Source organism: Canis lupus, chromosome 23, assembly GCF_003254725.2.
Source record: "Canis lupus dingo isolate Sandy chromosome 23, ASM325472v2, whole genome shotgun sequence".
Taxonomy (NCBI): Eukaryota; Metazoa; Chordata; class Mammalia; order Carnivora; family Canidae; genus Canis; species Canis lupus.
In genome coordinates, this window is record NC_064265.1 from 33,173,415 (window position 1) to 33,191,477 (window position 18,063).

Consider the following 18,063-nt stretch of genomic DNA (forward strand, 5'->3'; position numbering starts at 1 on the left):
TCTCTCTCTCTCTCTCATAAATAAATAAATCTTTTTAAAAAATTTTTTTTAAATCCTCCAACAAATTTTTTCCTATTTTTGCTCAACTTCCTGCTTCACTGAAAAAAAACTTGTCTGGAGCCCATGTTGTACTCTAGATACTACCCTATTTTTATTATCCCATTTGTAACAAAATGCCTCAAAAGAATGGTTTATACTTTTTATTTCCAACATCTGTCATCCCATTCCCTCTTAATCCCACTATAAGGCATTTTCTTCATTATGGCACCAAAAAAGCTACTCAATATCGTCATTAACTTCTTGTTGCTAAACCCAATGATCAATACCCAGTCCTCATCTTAACTTGATCCATCAGTAGTATAGTCAAAACTGAAAACATTTGTTGGCTTCCATTTCTTCTAGCTGTGCTTCTTTGCTGGTACCTTTACTGGATCCTCCTCCTCCTCCTCCTCTCCTCCCCAATCATTTAAGATTGGAGTACAGATCCAAGCGCAAAATAACCCATGGTGGTTATTTTTTTTTTAAATACTTTATTTATTTATTTATTCATGAGAGACTCAGAGAGAAGAGAGAAGGCAGAGAGACATAGGCAGAGGGAGAAGCAGGCTCCATGCAGGAAAGCTCAATGTGGGACTTGATCCCAGGACTCCAGGATCATGCCCTGAGCCAAAGCAGTCACTCAACTGCTAAGCCACTCAAGCATCCTCCCATGGTGCTTTTTATACTTACACTCAGTCCCTACAGATAACCCCTAGTCTTACAGTTTTCAATATCATCTAAAATGACGATCTCAATTTTATATGTCTAGCCTAGAAATATTTCCTAAACTCTTGGTTAGTATTATACAACTTCCTACACTGCCATCACCACCTGATACCTGCAAAGCTCTTTTCTCACCACCAGATATCTACATCAGGCATTTACTCCTTCAGGTCTTTGGTTCTCAATGTTTATTGTTATCATTATAATAAAATCTGCAACCTTTCACCACCCAACAATTCTTAATCCTCTTACCTTGTTCTATTTTTTCTTTTACAAGAATACTTATCAATTCTCATTTATTTATGCTTACTTATTGTTTATACTATACCCTCCTCCCCAACCTGAAATGTAATTTCCATTAAGACAGAGATCTTTGCCTTGTTTACTTATGTACAATAGAGCCTGTCATCTGGTTAACACGTTTGAATCAATTTTTTATTTAAAAAATTTTTAAATAAAAAGGTCACTCCTGGGGCACCTGGGTGGCTCAGTGGTTGAGCATCTGCCTTTGGTTCAGGGCATGATCCCAGGGTCCTGGGATTGAGTTCTGCATCGGCTCCCCACAGGAAGCCGGCTTCTCCTTCTGCCTAGGTCTCTGTCCCTCTCTCTCTCATGAAATAAAGAAAGAAAAGAAAGGAAGAAGGGAAGGGGAAGGGGAAGGGGAAAGGGAAAAGGAAAGGGAAAGAGAAAGGGAAAGGGAAGGAAAGGCAAAAGGGCTATACCTCATTCTATCTTTCATAGTTTATTTGCTACCCAGTAAGATTCACTGACCACTTCTATTTTTTTTTCCTAAAGCTAGCGGGTCAAGTCCTTCTCTGTAATACATCGTTCCATGTCACATCTCCTCTCCCAAACAACAATCCATTTCAGTTTTAAGTAAACATATTTTAAAACTCCCATCCTTCACCCTTATTATTTTAAAACACTCTTGCTCAGACTCCAGCCAAATTATTTTCCTCTATTTGACAGATTTTTGTATTAAATACTGTAATGAATAATTATATCAAGTAGTTTAAATTTAATTGAATCATAGTTGACATACACTAATTTCAGGTGTGCAACAGTGATAGAACAAGTATATACATTTTGATATGTTCACTACAAGTGTAGACATAATCTCTGTGACCATACAACACTATTACAATACCATTCACTACATTCCTTATGCTGTACCTTTTATCCCCATAACCTATTCATTCCTTAACTAAAAGTCTGTATCTCCCACTCCCCTTCACCCATTCTGCCCTTCCCCCCACCCCCTTCCCTCTGGCAACTATCAGTTTGCTCTCCATATTTATAGGTCTATTTCTGCTTTTTGTTTGTTCATTGGTTTTTTGACAAAAGACTTTTTTTTTTTTAATTTATTCATGAGAGACACAGAGAGAGGGGAGAGGGGGAGAACGGGAGAAAGAGAGAGAGAGAGAGAGAGAGAGGCAGAGATACAGGCAGAGGGAGAAGCAGGCTCCATGCAGGGAGCCTGATGTGAGACTCAATCCTGGGTCTCCAGGATCAGGCCCTGGGCTGAAGGTGGCACTGAACTGCTGAGCCACCCAAGTTGCCCGACAAAAGACTTTAGTTTGTTTTTTTTTTTTTTTCTTTTTCTTTTTTAACCTCTTTTTTTGGTAAATAGGTAGGAAGCTGATGCAGAATAAGTCCACTGGGTAGTTTTTTTCCAAATTGTAAAATATCTTCCTTTCTATACTGACCATATATGTTTACATATTCTGATTTACCAGAGAGAGGCTATAAATGGACATATGCTTTTCAAAAAACACCCCTAGGCATTTTTGATATAATACAACCCCAATAACCACTGAACTAAAACAGACGAAATAAACAATGATAGCTTGTGATTCATAATCTTTAAGTCTCTACATCTAGGCTTTTCCTTTTTTTTTTTTTTTTTCCATCTAGGCTTTTCTAAATGAAAAATACTTTCAGAGAAGCCAGTAAGGAGTTAATAGCAAATAGGTTTGATTACTCCTAAGAAATAATAAGGACCTATCAAGTAGCCACACTATGTCTACATGTGAGCACCTTCAAAATTCTATGCTTGTTACCATGTTATATCCTCCTCCATTCTTCTCACCTGCTAATGCCTATAAACTTACTTTGGAATATTCAAAATTGCACTGCAATTGCAAAATTTATTCTTCCTTTTCTCAGATATGGTACTATGTTCTTCAACATGCCTATAATATGACAATGCCCTTGTAGGTCCTCTCCTTTTTAGCATACTTCCCAAACTGTTTTTTTCCTCTGTCTAGAATAAACTTTTACTAGAATTGTTATTTATAGAAAATGATTTTTGAGTGCTCACGCTATCTCCACTCCTATCTTGAGCAATTTAGAAGACTTAAGAAGGATCTGTGGGTTTCTAACCTCAATAAACTGTTTTCAATTGAGTTTCAAACTCAGTTTTTCCATCCGTTAAATGGGCATACATAACTAAATTATTTCAAAAGCCCCTTCCAATTATAGAATATATGATTCTGTTACTTATAACAGGATTAATAGCAAGAAATTAAAACAAGAAAAGTTAAAAAAATAAACGTACTATCTCAAATATTTTAAGTAGACATAACAATCCTTATCTTGAGTGATTACATCTAAAAAGGTTTAAGTATATTTTTTTTTTTTAATTTTTGTTTATTTATGATAGTCACAGAGAGACAGAGAGAGAGAGGCAGAGACATAGGCAGAGGGAGAAGCAGGCTCCATGCACCGGGAGCCTGATGTGGGATTCGATCCCGGGTCTCCAGGATCGCGCCCTGGGCCAAAGGCAGGCGCCAAACCGCTGCGCCACCCAGGGATCCCAGTATATTTTATTTTTAAAATATTCAAGTTGTCCAGAAAATATATTAAACTTTTTGTGAAAACTGATTTTTCTCCTTTAACGTTTTATTAGTTCCTCATTAAATCCTAACCTCCAGTTCATACCATACCAGTATTCTATCCTCAAATGTCTATGTATGTATACATACAGTTGACCCTTGAACAATTCAAGAATTAGAGACAGCACACCTCTTACCCTCTCTCACAAAGTTAAAAATCCACATATAAACTACTGAAATGAACTGAAGCTTTACCAACAATATAAACAGTTGGTTAACACATATTCTGTACATTATGTGTATTATATTCTGTAGTCTTAAAGCTAAAGAAAGTGCTCGGAAAATCATAAGGAAAATACATTTACAATATTATGTTGTATTCACGGATACTGTAAGTTTATGTCATCTGTTTACAAGATGAATCATCTGTCAGTACCTAAATCAACATCATCTTATATGATACAAAACACTGTTAATGTTTTAGTATTATTAATACTAGACATCAAAATGAAAAGATATTGTGAAAAATAAATTCATATTTTTTATAGATATAACAATTCTTCACTAATAACAAAAAAGCAACAGTATGGTTTCTTCATGATAGCCTAGCATAACCAGTGCAATTGCTTCATGGTAGCTTAGTCTATACATTAGCAAATGAATCATTATAAAACTGTTATGAGGGGGATCCCTGGGTAGCTCAGCGGTTTGGCGCCTGCCTTTGGCCCAGGGCGCGATCCTGGAGTCCCGGGATCGAGTCCCGCGTCGGGCTCCGGGCATGGAGCCTGCTTCTCCCTCCTCCTGTGTCTCTGCCCACCCCCCCCCCATCATAAATAAATAAATAAATAAACCTTTAAAAAATAAAACTGTTATGACATACAATATTAGTCATGTGCATAACATATCACTGGAAACATTAAAAAAAAACTACTTACCTGTGATGATAGGCTGACATGCAATTTCTCCAATTACAAGACAGAAACATATTGTACAGTAATGTAATTCTTTGAAAGAAAGTTTTACAACAGTAGGGAAAGTAACACATTATTAATCTGATATTAAATATCACTAACCTTATACCTATGAAGCACAGACTATCCCTTTCTATACAAGTCTTGCACACAACGTTCTACACAATGAATACCAAGGCAATAAGGATGACACAAAAGCATCTCACACAGTTCCTGCCATCCACTTTCAATGGTCTAGTCTTTCCAGACTTTCATGCTCTTTCAGGATTCTCTTCCACAGTATTAATGATCCATTCTATAAAATGCTGTGAATAATGAGCTTTAAAGGTTCTTATGACTCTCTGATCTAGAGGATGAATTAGAGATGTGTTTGAGGACAAGTAAATCATTCCAATGCCATTGGTGTTCAAGTCATGGCATTCTGGGGTGGCCACAGGCATTGTCCAATATTAAAAGAACTTTAAAAGGCAGTCCCTTACTGGCAAAGGTATATCCTGACTTCAAAAACAAAGCATCAATGAAACCAATCCAGACAAAGGATTCTCACTATCCATACCTTTTCTTTTTTTTTTTTTTTTTTAAGATTTTATTTATGAAAGACACAGAGAGAGAAGCAGAGACAGAAAGGCAGAGATGTAGGCAGAGGGAGAAGCAGGCTCCAGGCAGGAAGCGTAATGTGGGACTCAATCCTGAGACTGAGGGATCACGCCCTGAGCAAGGGACAGGTGCTCAACCACTGAGCCACCCAGGCATCCCCTATCCATACCTCTTGTTGTACAACCAAGACTGGCAGCTGATAGCTCTTTCCCCTTCAAGGGTTCACAGGTAAGGACAGTCTTGAGATCAGTTAAGTTAGCCTATCCCCTCCTGCCTTAAATCCTGGTGCTTGTTGCTTTCCTTACTAATAAATGTCCCTTGCAGCTTCCACCACCCCTCCCTGGAGAATAAGGCATTACTGTTTGTATTAAAAATCTGTTCAAGCAGTTTTCTTTCTCCTCAATGATTTTTTTTAATGCATCTGGGAATTCATCTGCTGTCTCTTGGTCAACAGAAGCTGCTTCTCCTATTCTCTTGACATTTCTTAAGGCAACCCATTTTCTTAAATTATCAAACCGTCCTTTGCTGGCACATTAAATTCTCCAACTTCAGATCCTTTACATTCCTTTTGTTTAAAGATGTTATATAATTACTTCACTTTTTCTCAAGTCATATTAGAATCTATATAGATGAATCATTTTTACAATAATAATGCATAAAACTGCATTTTCAATACAAAATATTTTGCAAAAAGTGCAAGATTTTCACACCTGCTGGTGTAAGTACAGCAACAACTTCTGTAAGTTTCCTTTTTACTTCTTTTATTAAACAATGGCCTTTATGCTAGAATCATTTATATTGAAATGGTGGGGAACTCAGATGCAGACTTCAATCTACAGTATATATCAAGCAATTCAAATACTTTTTGTAATATAATAACTCTTCTCTGCTGCTTGGGACCACTTCCAACATCACGAGTGGCACTTTGAATGGGTCCCATGGTGTTATTCAAAGTTTACGGTGTTGCACTGAACACGACAAAAAAACACACGAGAACAGCAAGAGATCACTATTTTTACTACAATATGCAATTTACAGGAAAGATGATCTGCTCACGTAGAGATGATTAATGTCACCTAGTGTTTTAAGTAAATACTCACAACACTTGTGCTCACTACAATAGCAACATGAGGTCATTACGAAATTATTACAATAGAACCGTTATGTACCAGTTAATTTTATGCAGTTATCACTTAATACTGCATTTTTATGTTTGTTTACATTTCTCTTGACTGCAATTGGCACCAACTATGGTCTGTATTTGTGTCCATAAGTTTTGACAAATTTTAACTTTTTATCATAGATTCGTGCATATTTTATGGTAGCAAAAGAAAAAATAGATGAGTATCTACATACACTTTATGCATTCATGACATACTTCACATTTTCTTAACTTTTTCAGTAATTCTAGGCTACATGGTTCAGAAGCAAGCTTTTTTTTTAATTTTCTAATATCCGTATTGGAAAAAAAAATCAGCATATAAGTGGATCTATGCAGTTCAAACCTATGTTGTTCAAAGGTGAACTACGTAAAAAACCTTACCAAAAAAGAAGCGCTACTTCAATGAAAGCTTCAGTACCTAATATCTCATCATAGGAAAAAAGTCCTACACAATAAGTAGTTCTTCATTCTACTTTTTCAGGCAAGTCCTAAAAGTCATTATATGTCATTATCAAAAGCAGCTCAGTAAAATAAAAAAGCTGGAAAGACCTGAACTTATTTTCCTACCTCTGTGACTTAACACCTAGTATGGTGTTCACATCCCCTTCCCCCACCAAATTAATACACTTAACCTCCCTGAGCATCAACTTTTTCAAATGAAAAGCGAAAATACCTACCTCACAGGAATGGTATGAGGATAAAAACAGATAATCTAATGCATCTTTTGGTATTCTAAGAATACAGCAGTAGCTCAATAGAAAGTAGCTACCATCGTTTTACAAATCCATTCTTTTTTTAACCCTTTGAAACTTCAAATGCAGTATATTAATTAACATCATAAAAAATGAAGATCTATTTCTTTGCCCTCAATTTTACTACACGAGTTAGGTTTTATGGATTCAAATGTAATATGGCTATTCTTTTACATTAATTTAAAATAAAATTCATTGGGCACCTGGGTTGCTCACAGTGGTTGAGCATCTGACTTTGGCTCGGGTCATGTTCCCAGGGTCCTGGGATCAAGTGCCGCAATCAGACTCCTAGCAGGGAGCCTGCTTCTCCCTCTGTCTATGTCTCTACCTCTCTCTCTGTGTCTCTCATGAATAAATAAAATCTTTAAAATAAACTTAAAAAACAAAATAAAATAAAAATCACTAATAGTTAAAATTATTTCCAACAAATATTGGCCAATATTAAATATTAAATCAGCAAATATAACTTTGTAACTTCAGTTATATGATCACTCAAAATAAAACTTAAAATTCACTTCAAGGGATCCCTGGGTGGCGCAGCGGTTTGGCGCCTGCCTTTGGCCCAGGGCGCGATCCTGGAGACCCGGGATCGAATCCCACGTCGGGCTCCCGGTGCGTGGAGCCTGCTTCTCCCTCTGCCTGTGTCTCTGCCTCTCTCTCTCTCTCTCTCTGTGACTATCATAAATAAATAAAAAAATTTAAAAAAATAAAAATAAAAATAAAAAAATAAAATAAAATTCACTTCAATTATTCAGGCTCATTCACAGGCTTTCGCCAGCAAATTGTTTAAATAAAATGTCAATATACTTGACCCTTGAACAACATGGGGGTCAGGGCTCTGACTTGTACAAATATCCACATATAACTCTGACTCCCTAAAACTTGAACTACTAACAGCCTACTATTGACCAGATGCCTCACCAACAACATAAACAGTCAACGAATACATTTTTGTTGTATTATTACCTAGTGTATTCTTACAATTAAAGTAAGCCAGAAAAAAAGAAAATACTAAGAGAATCATACTTTAAAAGTAATAGTTAATACATTTACAGTACTGTCTTTATAAAAAAAATCCACATAAGTGGACTGCACAGTTCAAATTCCTATTGCTCAAGAGTGAACTGCATATAAAAGTAAAAGTTAAGATGACATCACAGAAGATGGCAGAGAAAGAATCTCTAAGAATCAGTCCCACCACTGAAACAATATTGAGCTGGCAAGAACTATGAGAATCAATTATTTTAGAACTCTGGAGTCTAGTCAAACAATTGCCCTAACACAAGAGCGCTTAATGAACAAAGAGGCTAGTAAATTTTGATGAATTTCTATACTTTGTGTAGTAGCCACCATTCCCCCCAACCAGCAGAGAGACAAACACGTATAGGTATGGCAGTTTACATTCCTGGTGAAGCTTACTCGTGCTAGGGTGGACAAAAGGGGCTTCATGTCTTCCAAAAAATGGGGTTAAGTGTATCTGCCTGGTAAATAACTGTGGGACTACCACAGAGGCCAGCCACTATTTCAATTCCATTGGCTAAAGTGGCTTCCTGGGCAACATCTGTTAAAGAAATTTAAGACTTTTTTTCCCTTTCTTTTCTAGATCCAAGCACTCAAGGAACTATCAGGTCACTGCCTGACCACAAAGATAATAAAACAGAGGTTTCAGTAACACATACAAACAGTAAAGTGGCAGTAGTTCTTACCAGTAAACACTATACATGTAAAAGGCTTAAACTCATCAGTTAAGACAAAGATTGGCAAAACTGATTTAAAATATGATCTTCTAATATGCTCCTTATAAGGGACTTACCACAGACCCAAAGACACAAATAGCTTGAAAACTTTTAAAAATGACAAAGAGGGATCCCGGTGGCGCAGCGGTTTGGCGCCTGCCTTTGGCCCAGGGCACGATCCTGGAGACCCGGGATCGAATCCCACGTCAGGCTCCCGGTGCATGGAGCCTGCTTCTCCCTCTGCCTGTGTCTCTGCCTCTCTCTCTCTCTCCGTGTGACTATCATGAATAAATAAATTTAAAAAAAAATAATAAAAATGAAAAAGATCTTTCATGCAACTAGTAACCAAAAGAGAACTGGTATGTTGATATCAATAGCAAACAAAATACATTTCAAGCTAAAAATTGTTATAAAAAACAGACACTGGATATTGATAAAAGGATTAATTAGACAAGAAAATAACAATTATAAGCAAGCGAAAAGCCCCAAAATACAAACGCAAACAAGGAGAACTGAAAGAAGAAACAGATAGTTGGATAATGATACTTGGAGATTCAAAAGGCACACTCTCAGCAATGGCTGGAACATCTAGATAGAAGACCAGTAAGGAAAGCAAGGACCTGAACAATACTATAAGTTAACTAGATATAACAGACATGTACACAACATCCCACCCGAAAGGAGAATATACACTCTTCTCAAGAATACATTCTCAAAGATTAACTATATGTTAGGCAACAAAATAATCCTAAATAAATTTATATTCACTGAAACCTACAAAGTATTTTCTCCAACCACAATGGAATGAAACTAGAAATAACAGAAGAAAACCTGGAAAATTAGCAATATGAATCCACTCTTTTTTTAAAAAATATTTGTGTGAGAGAGCACACATGCACATGCATGAGCAGGATGGAGGGACAGAGAGAGAGAAGCAGACTCCTTGGCTGAGCAGGGAGCCCAATGTGGGACTCAATCCCAGGGGATCATGACCCGAACCAAAGGCAGAGGCTTAACTGACTGAGCCACCCAGGTGGCTATTAATCTACTTTTAAATAAAAAATAGTTCAAAGAATAAATCTCAAGGAAAATTAGAAAACAAGTTGAAGCTAATGAAAATGAAAATACAAATGTTACCAAAACATTAGGATATAACAAAAACAATGCATTAAAAGTAATTTATAGCTGTAATTGCCTATATTAAAAATGAAGAATTACCTCAAATTGATAGCCTAACTTTATACCTAAAGTAAGTGCAGAAAAGAGCAAACTAAGCCCAAAGCCAGCATCAAGAAGGAAATAATAAAAACTAGAGCACAGATTAATAGAAAATAGAAAAATACAATGAAACTAAAAATTAGCCTTTAGTTAATAAAAAAATAAACAAAATGCAAATAAAGAAAATCAGAAATGAAAGTAAAGACATTAGTCCCCCCAACCCCCACACCCTTATTGTTTTCTGCTGTTTCAATTACCTGTGGTCAACCATGGTCCAAAAAAGCAGGTGATCCTCCTTCTGACTTATCAGAAGATAAATCGTAGCCTAATGCTACGTCACAATAACTGTCATTCACCTCACCTTGTCTCATCACTTAGGCATTTTATCATCTCATCATATAGGCATTTTATCATCTTATCGCATAGGTATTTTATCATCTCATATCATTACAAGAAAAAGGTGAGCATAGTACAATAATATATTTTTAGAGACCACATTCTCATACCTTTCATTAGAGTAGATGGTTATAATTGTCCTATTGTACATTTATCATTATTGATCTCTTACTGTGCCTAGTTTATAAACTAGGTATATCACAGCTGTGTATGTATGAGAAAAAACATATTATATGTAGGGTTGACTATAAACTATAATTTCAGGCAGTCACTGGGAGTCCAAGAATGTATTCCCATGGATAAAAAGAAGGACTACTGTACTATCAGTCTCTCATATGGGTATTAAGTCTCTCATATGGATATTAAATTATACAGTTTATAAAAAACTGTAAGAGAATAACACTATGAATGATTATACACTTACAAATTAGATAATCTAAATGAAAAGGACAAATGTGTAAAAACACTGAAATTACCAAAATGATCTCAAGAAGAAAAAAAACCTCAACATGCCTGTAACAGGAAAATCAATAATCAAAAACTTCCAAAGAAAAGCTCAGGTCTAGATGGCTACATTGGTGAATTCTACCAAATATTTTAAAAAGAACATTGGAGGTGGTTCAAGATGCAGCGTGAGAAGATCTTAAATCACCTCCTCCCACAGGTACAAAAAAAATCTACAGCTACATATAAAATTACCTCTGAAAAAGATCTGAAAACTAGCTGAACAGCTCCTCTACAACAAAGGATAAAAGGGCTATGACAAGACCTGAAGGATAGGCATAGTCTCCTCTACAATCCTACCCTGAGCATGACAAAATACAATCAGGAAGGATCCTACAAAGAGAGTTTCTCTCTGAGAAGTGAAGGACTTGTGATCCACAACAGGCACCTCAACTCTAGGGATCTTCACCAGAGATAAGCCCCTAAAATGCCAAGCTTTGAAAACCAATGGGGCTTATATCCAAGAGGACCAGAAGGGCTATAGGGAACAGAGACTTCACTATTAAAGGGCTCACACAAGGATTCATTTGCCCTGGGGGCGAGCATAAAAAGCGGTTTGAAAAAGCTCCTGAATCATAACTGAAGATTCATTTGCTAATATTAAGGCATCTGCCAAAGGAAAAGGAGACTGTTAGAACTCCCTTGACGGTAGAGGCACTGACAGGCATCATTTTTGCATAGTCCTCATACATTGCTAGCACCAGTGCTAGCAGGAGTCATATTTACACTCTCCCTCTAACCTGGTAACATTTCTAAGTGCGCCCTGCTCCCACAAAACCCTCACTACCCTGCCAAAGCCAGTGGCTGTACAAAGCTCACAAAGGGTATGCTCTTTAATGGTTTGCCCTAATGGCCAGGGAGAATTGTGCTTCAGGCCTCAGTGGGTCTGAAACAGAAACACAGATCTTGGCACTTTACCAACCACAGAGCACTGCACAGACAACAGAAGAAAACACATCCCCAATCTTCCTGTGCAGAGATCTACTTCCTTATACTGAAGCTTCAGCTAAAGAGCATGACTCAGAATTTCCCCTCACAAGGAGGCTATAAATGTGCTCTCAGGGAACACAGACCAGTGGACACCATCTCTGCATTCTCCCCTGGCCTTTCTACACCTTGCCAGTACTTCCCACAAGAGCTCACATTCTCCAGGAGCCCTGATTTTTACAACTGTCAACCAAGAGGACACATACAGACTCCCTGGTCTGGAGTCCAGCATGACAAATGCCATCCCACTGGACTGTATATATCTCCGATAAATTAAAAGCTGCTGCCTGCCTACAGGTCTAGTTTCTAATTAGCCTGAAACTAGAGGCAGAATGAGATCCCTCCCTCTGGAATACTCGCAGATGTTGGCACTTCCTCAACAACTGGACCTATGAAGAATAAATCAGGCAGCTTAGACAATTACAAAGACTAAAGAAAGCCAAGAGCTAGGGCAAGTTTGTTTAAAGGATAAGATTCATCTCCTACACAAGGCCACTCCTTCAGGACTGTGAGAGATAGCTGTTTTGCTTAATACCCAGACACAAACACAGAGAGTCAGACAACAGAAAGAGGAGGAATATGTTCCCAACAAAAGAACAAGATAAAACCCCAGAGAAAAACACTAATGAAATGGAGATACATAGTTTACCTGATTAAGAGTCCCAAGTAATGGTTATTATGATGCTCAGTGAACTCAGGAAAAGAATCAGTGAAAACAGCAAAAACTTCAGCAACAGACAGAGAACATAAGGAAGTACCAAAGTCCCAAATCTGAAGAATACAATAACCAAACTGAAAACTACAGTAGAGAAGTTCAACAGTAGACTAGATGAAGCATAAGAAACAATGAGCAATCAGGAAGTCAGGGCAATGTTAACACACCAAAACAGAGGGGAGAAAAAAAAAAAGAATTTTAAAAAGTGAAGTTAGCTTAAGGTACTTCAGGACAACATTAGGCAGAATAACATTTCACATTATAAGGATTCCATAAAGAAAAGAGAGAAAAGGGCAGAACACTTACTTTAAGAAATAGCTAAAAACTTCCCTAACGTGTGGAAGGAAACAAATACCCAAATCCGGGAAGCCCAGAGTTTCAAAGAAGATAAACCTGAAGAGACCCACAACACAATACATACAATTAAAATGTCAAGACTTAAATATGGAGAGAATTTCAAAGAAGCAAAAACAAAAACTTCTTATATACAAGGGACCCCCCCCCCCAATAAGACTATTAACACATTTCTCAGCAGAATCTTAGCATACCAAAAGGGAGATGCATAATGTATTCAAAGCACTGATGGGAGAAAAAACTTCCAAGAATATTTTCCCAGCAAAGTTACCATTCAGAATTGAAAGAGAAGGGGTTTCTGGCTTGCTCAGTCAGTAGAGCAAGTGGCTCCTGATCTCAGGGTTGTTAAGTTCAAGCCCCACACTGGGTAAGGAAATTATTTAACAATATAAAATATTTTTTTAAAGTACTTTCAGAATGAGATAAAAGGCTGTCCAGATAAACAAAAATCAAAGAGTTCATCACAACTAAACCAGCTAGCCATACAAGAAATGTTAAAGGCACTTCAAGTTGGAAAAAACATTATAAGAAAAAGACAGATGAGAGGCACCTGGGTGGTTCACTGGGTTAAGCATCTGCCTTTGGCTCAGATCATGATCTCAGGGTCCTGGAATCTAACCCCACCATCGGGCTCCCTGCTCAGCAGATAGTCTGCTTCTTCCTGCCCTTCCCTACCACTCACACACTCTATCTTTCCCAAATAAACAAAATCTTAAGAAAAAAGAAAAAAGACATATAATAGTAAAGAATCTCACTGATGGGGATCCCTGGGTGGCGCAGCGGTTTGGTGCCTGCCTTTGGCCCAGGGCACGATCCTGGAGACCCGGGATCGAATCCCACGTCGGGCTCCTGGTGCATGGAGCCTGCTTCTCCCTCTGCCTGTGTCTCTGCCTCTCTCTCTCTCTCTCTCTCTCTCTGTGACTATCATAAATAAAAAAATAAAAAAGAAAAAAGAATCTCACTGATGAAGGTAAGATAAGGTAGTGGATTAATCACTTATAAAACTAGTATACAGATTAAAAAGCAGAAGTAGTAAAAATAACAATAGTTAATTAGGATAGACACAAAATTTAAAACTACAAAATGTTACATTAAAAACAAAGTGTGGGGAAGAGGAGTAAATAAATGAGCTTTAGAATGCAAACTTTACTTACTATCATTACATTGAAAGTAGAATGTTAAATTGCTGTCCTTAAGTAGAAAGTCATCAAATCAAGAGGGAAGAAAACACAGGAAGAAAAAAATAGGAACTACAAAACAGAGAGAAACAACAAAATGGCAAATACATACCCACTAATAATTAAAGGTAAAAGAACTAAATACTTTAAAAGACACAGAATGCCTGAATAGATTTAAAACAACAAGACCCAGGGTGCCTGGGTAGCTCAGTTGGTTAAGCATTTGAATCTTGATTTCAGCTCAGGTCATGATCTCAGAATCATGGGATTGAGCCCTGCATCAGGCTCCATGCTCAGCAAAAAGTAGGCTTCTCCCTCTCTCTCTGCCCCTCTTTCCGCCTCCACTCATGCTCTCCTATCACTCATGCTTGCCCTCTCAAATAAAATCTTTAAAATATATATAAATAAATAAATGGAAATATTGATAGCAATGCAGTAATAGTGGGGGACTTTAACGCCCCATGTACATCAATGGATAGATCATCCAGTCAAAAAAATCAGAAGGAAACAATGGCACAAAAATTTGTTAATAAACACGTGTAGAAAAGTTTTTTCAAGTGCACATGGAACACTATCCAATACAAATCATGTTAGACTACAAATTAACTGTCAATAAATTTAAGAAGACTGAAATGACATCAAGCATCTTTTCCTATCTCAATGATATAAAACTAGAAATCAACTGCAAGAAAAAAATACAAGAAAAATCACAGATACGTGCAGACTAAACAACAGGCTACTTGAACAGCCAATGGATCAACAAAGAAATCAAGGGAGAAATTAAAAACACCTTGAAACAAATGAAAACCAAATAACATACCAAATCTATGGAATGCAGCAGATGCTATCCTAAGAGGGAAGTTTATAGCAATACAGGCGTACCTCAAAAACAAGAAAAATTTCAAACAATCTAACTTTAAAGTAATCAGAAAATCAGGGGTGCCTGGGTGGCTCAGTAAGTTGAACGACTGCCTTCAGTTCAGGTCATAGTCCCATGGTTCTGGGACTGGGGGCTCCCCATTTGGCTCTCTGCTCAACAGGGGGTATGCTTCCCCCTCTCCCTTTGCCCCTCTCCCCCTAACTCTCTGCATGTGCTCTCTGCTCTACTAAATAAAATCTTAAAAAAAAAAAAAAAAATCAAGTGAAGCCCAATGTTAGTGGAAAGAATGAAATTATAAAGATCAGAGCAGAAATAAATGAAATGGAGACTTAAAAAAAGATAAATGAAACTAAGAGCTGATTCTCTGAAAACATAAAATTCACAAAACTTTAGCAGACTTACCAACCAAAAAAAAAAAGAGGGTTCAAATAAAATCAGAAATGAAAAAAAAAAAAAAAAAAGGAAATGAAAGAGGAGTTACAACTGATACCAAAGAAATAAAAAGGTAAGAGACTACTGTGAACAATTATACACCAACAAACTGGACACCCTAGAAGAAATGCATAAATTCCTAGAAACAAAATCTTCCAAGACTGAATCATGAAGAAAATGTGAATGGACCAATTTTGGGTAAGGAGATTGGATCAGTAATCAAAAACCTCCTAACAAACCAAACTCCAGAGCCAGACAACTTCACTGGTAAATTCTACAAAACATTCAAAGATTTAATATCTATCCTTCTAACACATTTCCCAAAAATTGAAAAGGAGGAACTATCTCCAAACTAATTTTACTAGGCCAGCATTACCTTAATACCAAAACCAGACAAGAAACCACATTAAAAAAAAAAAAAAGAAAGAAAAGAAAAGAAGAAAAGAAAAGAAAATTACCAGCCGATGTCTCTGATGAATATAGATGAATCAATAATACACTATGATTAAGTGGGTGGGATTTTAGTCCAGGGATGCAAAGACGGTTCAACATTCCCAAATCAATGAGAGATACCATATTAGCAAAATAAAGGATAAAAATCTTATGATCATCTCAACAGATTCAGATAAATAGTTGACAAATTCAAAATCCGTTCATAAGAACTTTTAACTTTTACGTTAGAAGTATGTACAGAGAAAACACATTTCAACATGATAAATGACATATATGACAAGCCCACAGCCAATATCGTAACAGCAAAAAGCTGAAAATCTTTAAGATTAGGAACACATGGTGTCTGGAGGGTTCAGTTGGTTGAGTCTGACTCTTGATTCTGGCTCAAGTCATGATCTCAGGGTCATGAGATGGAGCCCCATGTTAAGCTCCGTGCTTGGCAGGAAGTCTGCTTGAGAGTCTCTCTCTCTCTCTCTCTCTCTCTCTCTCTCTCTTCCCCCACCACCCACCCCTACTCGAGCTCTCACTCTCACACTAAAATAAATAAATAGGGGATCCCTGGGTGGCTCAGCGGTTTAGCGCCTGCCTTCAGCCCAGGGCATGATCCTAGAGACCCAGGATCGAGTCCATCATCAGGCTCCCTGTGTGGAGCCTGCTTCTCCCTCTGCCTGTGTCTCTGCCTCTCCATCTGTGTCTCTCATGGATGAATATATAAAATCTTTAAAAATAATAAATAAATAAATAAATAAATAAACAAACAAACAAACCAACCAACCAACCTTAAAAAACATGTCCATCACTGGGCAGCTCTAGTGGCGCAACCCTGGAGACCCTGGATCGAGTCCCACGTCAGGCTCCCTGCGTGGAGCCTGCTTCTCCCTCTGCCTCTCTCTCTCTCTCTGTGTATGTGTGTCTCTCATGAATAAATAAATAAAATCTTAAGAAAAAAAAGAATGTGCATCAACATTAGTACTGGAAGTCCTGGTCAGAGCAATTACACATGAGAAAGACATAAAGGTCATCCAAATTGGAAAAGAAAAGAAAAAGTAAAACTGTAACTATTTGTAGATACTTCATATATAGAAAACCCTAAGGATTCCACCCATAAAACTGTTAAAATTAATAAATGAATTCAATAACATTGCAGAGTACACATGTTGCATTTTTATACACCAATAAACTACCAGAAAGAGAAACTGAGGAAAAACTTCCATTTACAATTATATCAAAAAGAATAAAATAATATAGGAATAAATTTAACTGAAGAGATGAAAAGCACGTACACTGTAAACTCTTAAGAAGTTGATGAATGAAACTAAAGAAAACACAAATAAATGGAAAGATGATCCATGCTCATGCACTGCAAGAATACTGTTAAAATGACCACACTACTCAAAGCAATCTACATATTCAATACATCCCCATCAAAATTCCAGTGACATTTTTCACAACAGAATAAAAAATCCTAAAATTTGTATGGAATCACAAAGACGCTAAATTGCCAAAGCAATCTTGAAAAAGAAGAACAAAGCTAGAGGCATCACATTCCCTCAATTCAAACTATATTACAAAGCTACAGTAATCAAAATAGCAAGATATTCATATAAAAATAGACACACAGAGCAATGGAACAGAATAGAAAGCCCAGAAATCAATCCATACATATATGGTCGATTAATTTATAACAAAGTAGACAAGAATATACAATGGGGAAAGTACAAATCTCTTTAATAAATGCAGCTGAAAAAACTAGACAGCCACTTGCAAAAAGAATGCAACTGGACTACCACCTTACAAACAAAAATCAACTCACATTGATTAAAGATCAGAATGTTAAGACTAAAAACCATAAAACTATAAAGGAAAAGTATGTATTAAGCTCCCTGACATCAATATGCCCAAATTTTTTGTGATCTGACTCCAAAGGCAATGGCAACAAAAGCAAAAATAAATATCAATATTTAGTTTGATATCAATATGATATCAAAATAAAATGCATCTGCATAGCAAAGAAAATTATTGACAAAATAAAAAGGAAACTACAGATCTGGAAAAGATACTTGCAAATCATGTATCTGTTAAAGGGGTTAATATCCTAAAGAACTCATACGACTCAGTAACAACAATTCAAT

The 18,063-nt window shown here is 36.9% G+C and overlaps 1 protein-coding gene across 8 annotated transcripts in view; it reads right to left on the bottom strand.

The window, feature by feature from the left end:
* Window positions 1–18,063, bottom strand: part of STAG1 (stromal antigen 1) — a 393,923-nt gene that overhangs the window by 342,471 nt on the left and 33,389 nt on the right. For 2 of the 8 annotated variants that reach the window (XM_049099669.1, XM_049099672.1), the window contains exon 1: window positions 13,744–14,072. The exons of 5 other annotated variants lie outside the window; for them this stretch is intronic. The gene's annotated coding sequence lies outside the window, so the exon portion shown is untranslated. Of the gene's footprint in view, window positions 1–12,568; window positions 12,753–13,743; window positions 14,073–18,063 lie in introns of those variants that run through there. One more of the 8 variants, XM_035704781.2, reaches the window with a different exon arrangement.